Source organism: Echinops telfairi, unplaced genomic scaffold (genome assembly GCF_000313985.2).
Source record: "Echinops telfairi isolate 266 unplaced genomic scaffold, ASM31398v2 ScPeMD7_60;HRSCAF=208, whole genome shotgun sequence".
Taxonomy (NCBI): Eukaryota; Metazoa; Chordata; class Mammalia; order Afrosoricida; family Tenrecidae; genus Echinops; species Echinops telfairi.
In genome coordinates, this window is record NW_022103958.1 from 28289593 (window position 1) to 28306393 (window position 16801).

The 16801-nt window shown below is 37.8% G+C and overlaps 1 non-coding gene across 1 annotated transcript; it reads left to right on the top strand.

The window, feature by feature from the left end:
* The first annotated feature begins 15414 nt into the window (after positions 1-15414).
* LOC115869941 lies at positions 15415-15580 on the top strand. Its single transcript, XR_004046456.1, has one exon. It is a non-coding gene; the product is annotated as a U1 spliceosomal RNA (small nuclear RNA).
* The last annotated feature ends 1221 nt before the right edge of the window (positions 15581-16801 follow it).

A 16801-nucleotide genomic window follows, 5' to 3' on the forward strand; every position in this document is an offset into this window, starting at 1 on the left:
TGTACAAATACGCTTTACACAATTGATGTGTGTATGGATTGGGATAACAGTTGTATGAGCCCCTAATAAAATGTTTAAAAAAAAAAAAATAAAGTATGCTGGGAAATTGCGATCCCTTCCTCTAAAAGCTCTACATAACTGTTTTAGGTAATTATCTTTAGCATGTTTTAACATATCTTTCATTATCTTCTCTTCCAAACTAGGGCATGAGGCCTTTGTTGTTAAAATAAAATTGAACTTATGTAATTTTTTGATGAAAGACTAAATAAAATAAATATTTAATGAATGAAAGCCAATTTAAATTCTTGAGGTTATGTCAAAATATAATACTTTAAGATAAAATGATATGAGGTTCTGACAGAAGTTGTAGGGCTCAAATATCAAGTAGTTTAATTTTTCTATAATACATAACCCCCTGAAGCAGTTCTACTAAGTTACTAGGAATTGAAATAGATTCAACAGCAACTAATAATAGCAAGTCATAACTAACAAATATTCATTGATTCATTTATTAACTCATTTAAGAAATACTTAGTGCCTTTGCACAATAGGCACATTGTGCTAATGTCAGGTGCAAAAACAAAACTAAAAAAAAGTAAAGACATTAACATCCTTTCTCTCAATCTAAGAGATAAAAGTGAGCAAATAATAACTCCCACCAAGAAGTCTTTCATTCAAAAATTATCAATTGAATACTTACTATGGGCTGACTATAAGAATAGGAGTTATATATATTGTTTTGCCAGTCAATGGCCTCAAGAATGGCCCAGGTGGATTGAGATATCTATTTATGTATAAGTTCCAGTCTTATTTTTGGCAAGCATACGGAATCGGGTTTTCTTGTTCCTAGAGCACTTCCACGTGCAACATCTCCCTTTTGAAGCACTTCTTGAGGTGGATTTGGAAGCCGTGACGAAGCCATCTCCATTCCCCGTATCCATAATGGTTCTTGCCTCCCCCAGGGGCTGGGGAGAAGGAGGGTGTCTGGATAAAGAGACTGCATCCTTCTGACAAAGGTTATGTGCAAGCCCATTGCTGTGGCTACTGTGTCCATCCATCTCGTCCAGCTCTTCCTGCTGTCCACTGACCTTCCACGTTATGTCATTTCCCAGGCACTAGGCAAACCATGTGTGACCAAGTCTCACTGTCCTCACACGCACGGAGCACTCGGGCTGTATCATCCAAGACAGATGTGCTTGTTCTGACCGTCCACCATACTTTCAATATTTTTTAGCAGCAGCATAATTCAGATGTGTTAATTTCCTTTAGTTTCCTTTATTCACAGCTCTCACATGCATATAAGGTGATTGAAAAGATCCTAGTTTGGGTCAGGAGCACCTTAATCTACAAAGTGACGTCTTTGCTCTCTAACAACATAGCAGGGCCTGTCGGGTAAATTTGCACAGCGCAAGATCACATTTGATTCCCTGACTGCTGCTTCCATGAGGACTAATTGTGAACCCAATTATAATAAAATCCATGACAACGTAACCTTTTCTCCATTTACCAAGATGTTACTTGTTGGTCTCGTTTTGAGGACTTTTGCTTTGTTTATTGGTCTCGTTTTGAGGACTTTTGCTTTGCCTATATTGAGTTGCAACCCATACTGAAGGCTGTAGATCTTTATTTTCACCAGAATATGTAGTGACATTCTCCTTTTGGCTTTCAGCAAGCAAATTAGTGTCATGCACATATTTAATTTTTAATAGGTATTCCTCCTGCCTTAATGCTACAGGTTTCTTTATATAGTCCAGCTTCCCAGAGTATTTGCTCAGCATACAGATTGAATAAGGACAGTGAAAACACGACCCTGACCCACATCTTTCCTCATATTAAACTATGGGGTACGCTTTGCTCTTTTTAAATTATTACCTTTTGATTTAAATACACACCTTTTGGTCTCCATTAAGAACAACCACTATTCTCAGCAATGCTATCCATAGCATTTGTTATGATCTACACAGCTGAATGCATCTGCACAATCAATAAAACACAAGAAAATACTTATCTGGTGTTCTTTGTTTTCAGCCGACATCGATCTGACATCTGCCGTGAAAACCCTCATTCCACGTTCTCTTCTGAATGTGGGTTGACTTTACGGCAGTTGTTAATGTGCTGCTGCAACTGTTCTTAATTATCTACTTCCTTCTCTGAGATAATAAAAGGAGCTCTGTTAGTACAGTGGATCATGTGCTGGGCCACTAACTGCAAAGTCAATAACTGAAACCCACCAGCTGCACTGAGAGAAAGATGAAGCTTTCTACACCAGAAAAGATGTAGTTTCAGAAACCCAAAGTTAGTTCTATCCTTCCCTATAGCTAGAAGTCAGAATTAACGTGATCAGAGTGCGTTTTCATTTTTTTAACAATATTAATTTCATGATATTAATTATATTGTTCAATAAAGGTTTAATCAGTTCCACATTCTCTTGGGTGATCTCCCTTGGAATGGACACGAATATGGATTTTTTCACTTCTTGTTCAGGTAGAAGTTTTCCAAACTTCTTGATATGGACTACTGTGTGCTTTGAGCCCTGCATCAATTGGTTGAAACAGATCAGTAAGTATTCTGTCAATTCCTGGAACCCTGCTTTTGGTTACTGACTTCAATGAATCTTGGACTTCGTCCTTCAGAACTACTGGCCCTTGATCATATGCTGCTTCTTGAAATGGTTCGATGTCAACCAATTCCTTCTGCGGTGGCTTTGTATGTCGTGTCCATCTTCCTTTGACGCTTCCTACATCACTCAATAATCTGCCTTCAAAACAAAAATACTCACTGCCATGTGATCCTCAAATTTTACAAATGAAGACTTGACTTTCTTTCTTCAGGTCTTTCATTTTGGAAATTCTGAGCATGTTCTTCTTTTTGTTCTTCTTCCAAATCTAGGTCTCTGGATATTTATGATAAAACTTTACTGTGCCCCCGTGACCTACCCTTTGAAAATCTATCCAGTGTCTCACTTCATTTTGTATTGCATTTACTTTTGCGATTTTATGTTAGAGAACAATTTTCAAAGTCTCTTCTAACACTCATATCAGTCTTTTTTTTTCTTTCCTGTCATTCAAAAAAAATGGCAGCAAGTTAACTTTATTCTTTTAAAAAAATGGGCTCTCCCAGCCAATTTTTAAAAGAATTTTTACTCTTCAATCTTTTTGTTGTGTATTGTAGAAAACTGAAAAGCAAAGAACACAAAAGGCATCCAAAATCACATTGATGATTTGATAGTTACAGTTTGGTATGCCTTTCTCCATCCATATATCTATATATACAAACAACTGAACATAGAATTTTAGGTAGCTGAGATCACAAAATATGGATTCATAAAAATTTTACCAGAGGAAATATTTGTAAAATACAAAAATGGTGACAAACTTCCAGCTAAGAATATTGTCAGAGTTATAATTAAATTACTGCATTTCCTTAATGTTCAATTTAAAATGAAACAGGAAACAAGAGCACACTACGTGTAATTCTTCTAATAGAATGATCAAATTTATAATTATTTAAATATTACCAAGTTGTTTCCACTGAATTCAAAGTATTCCTATAGCACAGCCCAGAGAAGCACCACCATATGATGATAACATAAAATGGCTATCACGAGAATGCAAACACAGGTGTGCCTGCCTACACTCCTCCTCTTGAACATCCTGATGCCCTTCTGCAACGAACTTAACCAATCTCAAAATCACTCTTGATATATGCACCTCACAAGTGTCTTTCATGTCCAAGATGCTTTACTAAGTTAGAGCAAAAAGATATTTACAAGTTTAACTCACTCCAAAGCTCACCATACTCATTGCCATCAAGGCAATGCTGACCCATTGGGACCATAGAGGCAAGGTAGAACTGCCTCTGTGGTGTTCTGAGACTGTAACTGTTTACAGAAATAGAAAGCATCATCTTTCTCCCGTGGAGTGGCCAGTGGCTTTGAACTGCTAACAAGATTAGTAGTCCAGCATATTTAGTATAATACTTTCCTGCACTACCAAAGCTCCTTTGGTCAACTCACTAGCACAACCTTGTATCATAGATTGTGAGCTTAAGGCCTATAAAATGCTTAGATGCTATGGAATAATACACATGGTCCAGCATAAATTTTATTTAAAATGCATATAGAGGCTTTTGTTTATAATCTAACACGATTTCCTAGATATGGAGGTACTAGCCAGGAGCTTTTCCCTCCACCTTTCCTCTCCTCCTTCCACCATGTCAGTGACTAAGTCCAGAATCACTAACTCCAAGAGGTGGAGTAACAAAGATCATCCCACAGAAGACAGTCCTTCCGATATGCAAAAGGACATAAGAGATTGCTTTACTGTCACCATTTTAACATAATTGGGTAGTAGTACTTGTTTGTATTTAGCATAAATAAATGTTAACTAAAATGCAAGTATAAAATCATGTGTAGAACATCCGAATTGTCCAATCCCCAGGCATACACTCCTTCCCTTTTCTGTCCATGACTTTTTACTTCTCTGAATATACTTTTGATGTCATCATACAACTCATCTGGTCTTCTGTCATTATTATTCATCGTATCAAATCTAGTCTTTAGATGGTCTCTAAATTTAAGTGGAATATGTCCAAATTAATAATTTGGCTATTGTGGACTTGTTTTAATTTTCTTCAACTGCAACCTGCATTTCCAAATGAGCAATGGATGATATAGTCCACATTTGGCCCCAGGGATTTGTTTATTTGATGATACTGAGCTTTTTCATAGTCTTCTTTCATAGAGAGAGGCAATTTTATTACTGTGTATTCTATCTGGCATTGTCATTGTGTTGCCTTTTATGTTGTTGAAAACATGTATCTGTAACTCAGAGGTTGATGGTCTTGTAAAAAATTCTAATACCACCTCCACATTTTTTTCTGTCAGTAAGGTCTTACTTTATAGCTGTTGATCTTTGTTTTCTTTTCCAACATCCTAATCAGGATCAATTAACAATGGAGGCTGATAACACGTTTGATGCATTTCAGCCTGAAGAAGTTAGTAGAAGTCTTCAATTGCTTTATCATTCGCTTTAATGGTAGGTGGGTAAATATGAATACTATTTGTTGTAACTTGTCTTCCTTGTTGCTCTTCTAAAGATTTAGAAGCTCGGAAATTCAAAGGATAACTTTGTCATAAGGATAACTTTGAATTGGTATAGATTTAATAGCAATGAGTTTAGTTTGGGAAGTTTTTAAACAGAAGACTTTATCAAAGTAGTACCTGGAAATTTCAGGCCAGTTTGGTGGTGAAGCTAAGTGAATTCTGGTTTTGACCAAAATAATCTGACCTTGAAAGCAAACAGTGCCTAGAAGAGACACAGTTATAGGGTTATCACCACATTCCAGCCAGAAAACACGTGGAGTTACAAAAGCAGTGACTCCTATGGATTGTCTGCCTTTAAGTGATAAGATACAGAGGCGAGAGTAGCCACACCAGGAGGGGAAGGGTCAGGTGGAGGGAGAAAAGGGGAACCGATCACAATGATCTACCTATAACCCCCTCACAGCGGGATGGACGACAAGGGAGTAAAGGGAGATATCAGACAGTGCAAGACATGAACAAATAATAATAAATTATAAATTATCAGGATTCATGAGGGAGTGAGGGTGGGGGAGGGAGGGGGAAATGAGAAGTTGAGACCAAGGGTTGAAATTGAAAGAAAATGTTTTGAAAATAATGATGGCAACAAATGTACATATGTGCCTGACACAATGAATAGATGTATGAATTGTGATGAGTTGCATGAGCCCCCAATAAGATGATTTTTTAAAAAGACATAGAGGTATATTTTCCAATGTTGAAAAGGAATGCAGACCTTCTTAGATAAAATGATGTGCACAGGAACTCAGCTATCAAGATGCCTAACCAGTTCAACAGAACATAAAATCCCAGCCAACTGAACCAGAATTTGAAATAAATTCAGCAACTAGAGAGACATTGGTCAAGCAACTCTTCATTTCAGAAGTGACCAGAAGGCTCAGACCCAGTTGAACACAGGACAACTATTACATCAGCGGTTCTCAACTTGTGGGTCACGACCTCTTTGGGGGTTGAATGAGCCTTTCATGACTTTTTTTTCTTCTTAACAGTAAAACAGTAGCAAATGACAGTGATGAAGTAGCAACGAAAATAATGTTATGGTTGGGTGTCACCACACGAGGAGCTGTATTAAAGGATCATGGCATTAGGAAGGTTGAGAACCACTATATTAGATGATGTAGCAGCAAAGACAACTTGTCAATGGAGGACTTCCTGCTGAAATTTGAATAATGAAATTATATCTAGTGACAATCCTAGAGCAGTTTATTATTCAACGATTCAGAAACGGATTATTTTGTATATCTGAACTTCTTGAAATGCTCTTTTTGATGATGATTGTGACACCATTTCTCCTTAATTTGTCATTGCCAGCATAGAAAGGCTCATAACTGTTTGATTAAAAATGGCTAATACCAATCCATTTCGCCATGATAATTCCCCAAATGTTAATATTTATAGGTTCTATTTCATCTTGGACAACTTCAAATTTTAAAAGCCTCATATTTTTTACATTCCATTTTATAATTATTCGTGAATGTCTGCAGCTGTTTCTTTTCATTTTGAAACATGCAACTCTCAGGAAATGAAGGTCACAAGAACTTTGTCCATGTCATTAAGATCAAGTCTAGTCTGAGGAGGTAGCTCTTGGTCATCTTCGGTGTGTCTTCCCATCGATGGTGCTCATTTTCGGGCACTGCACCTGACGATACTCCCTGCTTTTTATAAGATTTGAAGTAGCAGATTTTTTTCCAAAGTGAATTGCCTCTTCCTTCTTCCTGATTTATTTATACTTAGTCTGGAAGCTTCACTAAAACTTTTCACAGTGATTGGCCTGCTGGTCATTGAAACACTGGTAGACTAGCTTCCATCTTCATCGCACAATCTGACAAACTGACAGGGGATGGGGTTCTCTATCTTTGAACCCAGTAGACATTTGCTTTTTCTGATATGTCCTCTTTGATTTCTTCCATTCAGGGTTGCCAATGTCTTCCTAGAGTGAATTCACAGCTTTGGCAAAGTCAACATCCAAAGCAGCAGCTGGGTCTGTGAGAAACTCTCCTCCCGAAACGTAAACACATACTTTGTAACTTGGATCCCATGGCCAGGATCCATTAGGTAGCCATGGAGACATGGAGTTGTAACCAAGCTTCTGTGACTAAACGGGCTATTACAGGAGAGGCTGGTGTGCTAGATCAGGTTGACTAGAGAAACACATTCAGTGACACTCATCTATGTACAAGAGAACATTTTATGTCAACAAGTAATAATATAGCATAATGGCCTCCTAGTCCAGTCCAACTCACATCCTCAACTCCAATGCTGGTCCTTAATGCCCTCTTCAGACTCACATAGCCATATGCCAATGACAGAGAAAGGTAATCCAGGAAGCAGGAAGATCACAGGTTGTTGGATGCAGAGTAGCATGGATCCAAGGTCAGTGGGTACCTATGGCTCTCAGGGTTGGGTGGCTCTCATGGGACCACTCCTAGAGTGAAGCCAAGTTTCAGCTGACAGGAAGGTGGAGGTACAGAGGCAGAAGCAGTTCCCCAAATCCCTCACTCTCATACAAAAGGTCACATTCCCAAGAGGATATCATAAAGCTGCTACTTGATTAATAGATCTGTTTCCACCCCTAGCCAAGTGTGTCCAGTTGACATAAAATCATACAACTATAAAATGCATAATTTTTGTTTTTTAAGCATGAGAAGAGTAGTTTTTTTTCCTACAGCGGGATGTCTGCTTCTGCCAGAATGTGAAGTATTGTGAAAGCTAAACATGAGGTTCTATAGTAAGGTTTGAGAGAAAGTAAATGCTATTTGTCTTGGTTCAGTGAACGCTGACTCACACCACCCTACTAGGAAGGGGAATGCTGCTCCGGGGGGCTTCTGATGCTGTGTATTTTCAGGGGAGCTGAAAGCCTCATCTTTTGCAAGCAAGGGGGTGAAATCAAACTTCTGAACTTTTGGTTAATAGTGCCATTTGCAAATCACGATGCCAGAAGGTCTCTTCCTTATCTCAGAATACCTACAAATAATGAGTTTGAAAAGAAACAACACAAAATGCTTTACATTTTTTTTAACAAAATTCTACTAAGTACTCTGTATGTGTGTTGTTGTTAGGTTTTGTCCAGCTGCTTCCAACTAATAATACACCTATTTACATAGATGGAAGAACTGGGAGAGTCTTTGGTGAGTCTTTCATGGTACATGTAAAAATAACACTGATATCATAATTTTTAAAAGGGGTTAAGGGAGGTGAATTCGATGCAGTGGATTTTACTGGTACGATGACTATTCTGGTTTTTGTTCTATCCTTTGGCCATATGGAAGTCATAGGACAAATGGAAATCTGACCAATTTAATAAATCAGAACCTGAATGTTAGCAAGGAATGCTTGTAGCTCTCAAGCACACCAAGGAGGGATTTAGTCATCAATAACCAGATTGCTGTTGACAGGCTGACAATCACTCAGGGTGCTGTCATAAAAATGGAATGCTGTGCTATAGCCCAGCCGACCCCGGAACATGACTGATTTGTAGGCCACATGAAGAAGCACTTGGAGGCCCTACCTGATTTCTAGTCTACTGTGACTGACTGGATGATGTTTCTCCTTGACCTTCAACTGGCGAGACTTTTCTGTTGGGTATTGGCCCTTTTTTGGGTTTCAGATGTCTTACTGTGTTTCTCTGTTTTTCTGCTGTTGCCTACGCCTCCAGCTGCAACAACACTGCTGGTCTCTCCCTACATTAGCTGTGACACTTCCATTTGGGGCCTCAGGGAGGCATGCCAGAAAGAGGCAGCCTTAAAGGGGAACTCAAGGGGAACTGACTTTCGTGAGGCCAAATATGACGATACCCTTGCTTTCGGCTAGCTCATGTCCACTTGCTAAATTGTTCTTATACAGCGCTTGCTGGTTTGGCAATGTGATAGCTAGCCCATTTGTTTATAAGAGCATGGCAGTCCCAAGTTCCCACCATTGGGCAGAGAGACACAGACTAGCTGTGCCACTGGCCAGAGACTAGATTTGGTGGTAAGCCTCTAATAACTTCCTGCATGGAATTCCTGGTCTTTCCAGTCTCCTTCTTTGGTCTCACAAAACCTTAGGCAAACTTCAAGTTATCTGTCCCTGTCCAGATGCTGAAAATTTGAACATTATCATTTGTCTAATTATTAGAGCAATGTTTCAAATATATGTAATGGTACAGGCTGGGGAGAAGGCATGCCAAAGTAACAAAAGACCTTTCATTAAGTAAGGAGAGTGATTCCAAGGGAATTCTTACTGTCTAGTGGAACGTTATTCATCAAACAGAGCAGGTGCACATAGAATTCTCCAAATGAAAACAAATCCACAAAAATGATAAAATATAAAATTAAATTAACCAACACAAAGTATGCTGGCTGCCATGCATTCTATTCTTACATCAATCCATTCTTTTCATAGGGAACAAAGAGATTCCAAGTAAACCAGAATTATTAAGAAGGTTTTAACATGCACATTTCCTAAAAGGAACAGATATTTAGAGGAGCAAATTTCTAGCAGTAAATGACATTGCTTTTTACATGGAAAAGAATGAATTGAACATTAACATTAAAAGGTTATAAAATAAACAGTTGAAGAAAAAGAAATATATAAAATGATATTCCAAAGAAAAAAGTGAAAAATAATGAATAAGTTGAAAAGCATAGTAATGCAATATTGATTGATAAATCTTATCAAATACCAATACTAGTAAATTATATGTAGAAATAGAGTAGAAATAATATTAAAGATAGCAAAAAGTGACACATACAGAGGCAGGGAATGACATAAGAAAATATCTCCCTCTCTCAAAAACACCCTCACTGACGTCACGTCAGTGCCGACTCCCAGTGACTCCATGTGGGTTTGGGAAACTGTACTTGTTCACAGTGGAAACGGTCTTTCTCCAGGAGCTGCCGGAGCTTCTAACTGCCAACCATTCGGATCTGAGCCCCCCACGTGACCGCTACACCGCCAGGGCTCCTATCCATGAGGCAATATATTTTAAGATGGATTTTTCATTACAAAGATTATCAAATGAAAACTTATTCATATAAATTGTTTATAAAGTTTATGAAAAAAATCATCCCTAATAATGACAAACTATAAACCCAGAAGATTTTTCTGTTTATTTCTATCAAACTTTTAATATTAATATAATTCCCATGGTATACATGAAGTATTCAAGTGACATGTAAAAAAAATTAGCTATAATATTGTAATAGTGCAGTTTTATTCCTAAGAAACTTCATTTTATTTAAAAATACAATATTAAGTACAATTATTTCAGTTGAGAAATAGAAGTGCTCTGGGCTTGTAAATTCAGATTTTCCCTACAGGAATAATATTCCTCCTAGAGCAATTTTCATAATAAGTTGGATTTCTCAAATAGTTTTCTATGTGTAGCTGTAAAGGTAAAATATTATCCTGTCATTCTCTATTTTATTATTTTTTTATGCAAGATGAAAGGACTCTAGTTCTTTTCTACCAAAACTTTCATTACCTTCAGTAGGACCAGATGCCACTGGGTCAATCCTGACCCAGGACAACCGGATGGGTGTGAGACTACAACTGGGCTCCACGGAGCTTTCCGTGGTTAATTTTTCAGAAGTAGATCACTAGGGTTTGCTTCCAAGAAGTGTCTGATGGATTCAAAATATGACTAGAAAGAATTGTCTTCTTAAAGTAGAGTCAACCATAAAGATATGGTTGGAATAAGTATTTCAAGAGCTTTACCTGCTGATGGGCACAACTCACAATGAGAAGGAACAAATACAAACATTTCTCAATAATTCAAACATTGAATGCATTATTTATCAAGCTAGAAAAATTAGACATTGTCAAAAATAAAATATAATTCATAAAGACCTTTTTCTTAGGCACTGGTGGTCTGAAATAACTCATAGTGGTGATTTTAATGAGTTCCTATGGGTTATTATGCAGAGCATGACAAGATCAAGAAGAATGTTGTCATATTCATGTTCAAAAGAACATTCTAAAATCTATCTTGACATACAATGCTGTATGCAATAGTATTTTATCTCTAAGCTTACAAAGAAAACCAATTATACAACTATTATCCAAATTTATACCTCAACAACTAACTCCCAAAATGAAGAAATTAAAGAATATTACCAATTTCTTCAGTCTGAAATTGCAATATGTAAATAAGATACATTGATAATTACTGGTGATTGAAGTAAGAATGTTGGAAACATATATGAATCAGTATTTGGAAAATGGTGGCATTGTAATAAAAGCAAAGCTAGAAATTTCATAACACAATTATTTAAAACTAATTACTTCTAAATTGCAAATATCTTTTTTCAACAACATAAATGGTGCCTGTACCTATGGATATGACCAGATAATATATACAGGAATCACACTGACTACAACTGTGAGTCCCATAAAGAGTTACAATTCTAGAAACCCGTAGTGATAGCTTTGTCCTGTTCTAGAGAGTTGTCATGAGTGGGAATTGACTCACTAGTTGTCAGTTTGATGTAGTATGGTTTGCTGGGTAGAAGAGACAATGGGGAAGTTCAATATCATCAGCCAAGAAGCAAAAAACCAATAAAACAAATTAAGAACCAATTGTTGAACAGATTACTGATAGTTTATGTGCAAGTTCAATTTAAAGCTAAAGAAAATTAAAACAAACCTCTAGGAAGCAAAAAATGGGTATGAATCCATCCCGTCTGCCTTCCGAGACCATCTAGTGCAGTCGGCACATGGAACACCAATGTCATTGACGCATTGAACACTAAGGACGGAAAACCAGATCATTTTTTTGATGATACCATGAACATCATACACGAAGAGGGTTTAAGCATATTAAAATGACAGGAAAGAAAAAAAGCAATTGTAGATGTCAGAAGAGTCTCAGAAACCTGCTCTTAAACATAAACTAGCTAAAGCAAATAATGAAATAATGAGGTAAACAAGCTGAACAGAAAATTTCCAATGTGATTTTAAGAAGACAAAGTACAGCTTTGTAATCAAGTGTGCAAGGACCTGGAGTTGGAAACCGAAAAAGGGAGAGCACTTTCAGCATCTCTCTAGCTAAGACAACTGGAAAGAAATGCAAATTTCAAGTTAAAATATTGAAGGATTCTATGAGGAATATATATCCTGAGCCAGGATATATATTCAGAAGATGTAAGGTATACACAGTCATTGTACCAAAAAAACAAAACAAAACACCAAACAACCTTTTGAATAGTTGAGCAACTATTCCAAGAGGTAGTAGATGATCAAGAATCAAAGTTATTGAAGAAAGAAGTCCATGCTACATTGAAAGCACTAGCAAACAATCATGCTCCAGAAATGGGCAGAATATCACCTGAAATACTTCAACAAACAAATGCAGCACCAGACGCACTCACTAGTTGTGGTAATTACATAATCTGATGTCAATTTGGGACTTGACAGGATTAAGAGTGAAGATGTAGAGTCTAGTCTGTCAATCAGGTGATAGCCAGTGAGGCCTCTGTATGGGCATGGCCTTCTCCTGAGGATTCTGGGAAATCCTGGTTTTCCTACTTCGAGGCAGAAGACACCTCTCTGTCTCTCTGGGCTCACTCCCTGGGAGACACTGTAGCTGACAAGACACATGAAACTGCACTAGTGGCCTGAGCTGGAGAAGCCACATGGGCCTACACTGATGCAACCAGACCTCCAAAGCCAGAGAAGCCACGTAGAGACCCCTGCCAGCACTGAGATGCTTACAATGCCACTGGATCCAAAGACTTTCTACTCACTGGCCTATGATTGTCCTGCATCATTGCATGTGTTTCCTGAGTCTGACGAGGACTTTACAGATTGGTATCAGACACATGGACTAGTATCAGACTTATGGGCTTAGACTGGACTAGGTTTGTATGTTTTCTTAATGTACAATTACCCTTTATATAAAACTCTGTTTTATATACATAGGCGTGTTCATGAATTTGTTTTTCTCGTCTACCCAGACTAACACACTAGTCTCTGCAAAGCAATTGGAAAGACAACTACCTGACCAACTGACTGTTACTTATACACTTTCTAGAAAAAGGTGACCCAACAAAATGCAGACTATAGTACAAAATCGTATTAATATCTCATGCAAGCAAAATATTGTTAAAGATAATTCAAAACGATGGAGCATTACATAGGTAGTCAGCTGTCAGAAATTCAAGGAAAATTCAGTTGTGAGCTAGCCTGTTAATGCTTCCTTGTGGTGAGCATAAGGTCACTGTGCGTCGAAGTCGACTGGAAGGCACCTACCAGCAACAAGGTGAGCATTCTGATAAGTGGTAAAAATAAAAATGGCTATCAATTGCTTTAACACATTTAAATTAAACTATTTTATAAAGACAATGTCAGTGAGAAAAAATTAAAAAGTTTGAATGTTAAAAATACATTAATATATACTAAACATTTAATAAGGAAATATTTTTAAGGGAAAATTCATTGCCAACATACACACACAGAGGAAATAGTTTGTCAACATAAACATTAATTGTGCATATCATAATTTATAGAGTTAAAAGACCAACAGAAATTTAAGTGTTTGAAACAAAAACACATAAATTTACATGAATATATAAAAATCTCAAGCAAAGAACAATATAGTAAGAATAAAATATATAGATTCTCATACGATAATAAAAATCACAACTTATATGGAAATAATTCATTTTCAATCCCTATGTTTAAAGATAAATTCAATTAAAATCCCCCAAACAACGATATATTTCCTTGCCAAACAGCTAACGTTTCTGGTTAGCAAGGATACGGTGATATGCTCGAACTTACGTCTTGCGTCCAGTAGTGTGAGTCTTACTGCTGAGAAGAGGAGGCTTTACTGGGCTCAGAAAAACCAGTGTTCCCGGCGTTAGTTTGGTGGCTGGTGACCGTGGACAAGGAACGCACTGACATGGCGTCAACGTGCGGTCACAGTGAACCTACAGGGCAGGGTAGCACTGCCCCTTTTAGTGGTCGAGACTATAACTCTTCATGAGAGTAGAAAGTTTGGATTATCTTCCCAGTTGCAGCCCGTGGTTTCAAACTGCCGATCTTTCAGATCACAGTCCAACATTTACCCACTACCACACCAGGCTTTTTCTCACAGACAAGAGCACAAGTGAACAAAGTCCAAGCTCTACAACCTCGACTAGATAATGGGAATGGCAATATGGAGGAAGCAAGAATTTCTCCTAGATATTAATTTCTCCTAGGAATTCAGGGCTTGTTTTCCCTTCTTTTCGCATAGGAGGTACTGAAAAGGATCCTGTTTATATCAAATGTATTATCTGTTATTTCAAGTCTCTTACAGTGAATTTAAATTACATTATATATATATATATACATATATATACACACACAATACCAAAAACTAGTAAGGTTCTGCCTACCTACCTGTACTATCTATTTATACTGCATATAATTTCCAGAAATATTAATCACTCTTTGTTTCTACCATGCATACGTAAAATAATAAGTTGTAACAACAGTGTTTTCCGTGTGCATAAGCAAATGTGGTGAAGAAAGCTGATAGTGCCCGGTTATCAAAAGATATAGTATCTGGGGTCTTAAAGGCTTGAAGATAAACAGAAGCAATCTAGCTCAGAAGCAACAAAGCCCATATGGAAGATGCACACCAGCCTCTGTGACCACGAGCAGCCGAAAGGATCAGGTATCAAGCATCAAAGAACAAAAAAAAATCATATCATTGTAAATGTGGGTGAGTGCAGAGTGGAGACTCAAAGCCCATCGGTAGGCAACTGGACACCACCTTACTGAAGGGTTGTGGGAGGAGATTAGCCAGTCATGGTGCAGGGTAGCAACGATGAAACATAACTTTCCTCTAGTTCTTAAATCCCCCCCACTATCATGATCCCAATTCTACCTTACAAATCTGGCTAGACCAGAGGATGTACATTGGTACAGATAGCAACTGGAAACACAGGGAATCCAGGACAGATGACTCCTTCAGGACCAGTGGTGAGAGGGGCAATGCCTGGAGGGTGGAGGGAATGTGGGGTAGAAAGGGGGAATCAATTGCAAGAATCTATGTATAACCTCCTCCCTGGGGAATGGACAGCAGAGAAGAGGGCGAGAGGAGATGTCAGACAGTGTAACATATGACGAAATAATAATAATTTATGTATTATGTATTATGAAGGGCTCATGAGGGAGGGGTATGGGGGGAGGGAGGGGGAAAATGAGCAGCCAATGTTAAGGGCTCAAGTGGAGGGCAAATGTTTTGAGAATGATGATGGCAACGGATGTCCATATGTGATTGACACAATGGATTGTGATAAGATTTGTATGAGCCCCCAATAAAAATCATTATTAAAAATAGTAATAAAATACTTACCTGGCAGGGGAGATATACCATGATCACAAGGGTGGTTTTCCCAGGGCGAGGCTTATCCATTGCACTCCGGATGTGCTGACCCCTGCGATTTCCCCAAATGTGGGAAACTTGACTGCATAATTTGTGGTAGTGGGGGACTGCGTTCGCGCTCTCCCCTGAGTAAAATGAAAAAAAGAAAAATAGTAATAGAAGTTTTCGAACCCTTACATATACTCTAAACATTTAGATGAAACTACAGCTTTATTAGTGATCTATTTTGTTATTAGAATCTTCATCTTCATTTTTCCCCTAGAAAGGTGTTTGATGCCTTATGACTGTATAGAAAATTACAAATGTCCATATAATTGATGTAATTTTTAAGGATATGATTCTTTCCATAGCAAAATAATGAAGATTGATCTTAAAAACTTCATCTGTACTAATATTTTATTTCTAAAATCAAGCAGAGCTGAATCTGCAGTTTGGAAAGAGCCATGCTATAAAGCACGGTGCTTTCACTGTGAAAACTCACTCTTCAGATTTAACATTTTCTTCTAGGCCAGTGGTTCTCAACCTTTCTAATGCCGCAACCCTTCAATACAGTTCCACATATTGTAGTGACCCCTCCCCCCAAACCATAAAATTATTTTTGGTGCTACTTCATAACTGTAATTTTGCTGCTGTTATGAATCGGGCGACCTCTATGAAAGGGTCGTTCGAGCCCCACATGGGTCACGACCCACAGGTTGAGAACCGCTGCTCTAGGCCGTCATCTCCATTTATGTACAGAACAAAACAATCCCCAGTCCAGCGCCATGCTCACAACTATTGTCATGTTTGAGCCATTTCTGCAACCACTGTTATCAATAATACACAACACTGGCAGTCTTCTTTTTCACTGAACCACTGTGTTACCACACAAGAGGTCTTTTGCCAGAGACTGGTTCGTCCTGATTGCATGCACAAAGTAAATGGCACATTTCTGGTGTGGTTCTATCTAAGGAGTGTCTTGTTCTACTTCTTCCAAGACAGCATTGTTCATTCTTTTGATAGTCAGTGGTATGATCTATATTTTCCACTAGAACTCTCTTTCAAATGAATTATTTTAGTATTCCTTCTTTTGTACATATGAAGCTGTTGAAAATACCATATCTTGGGTCAGTCGATACTATTTGTCAGGCTTAGTTCTCAACATTCTCCTTGCACTTCCATACTTTAAAGAGGCGTTTTGCAGCAGATTTATCCAGTGTGATGTGTTTTTGTTTTGCTTTATTTCTTGACTACTGCTTCCATTTTTGTTGATTATGGATCCAAATGAAATGAAGTCCTTAACAGCTTTGATCTTTACTCTGTATATCATGATTGTTTATTAGTCCAGTTGTAAAGCTTTTTGGCTTCTT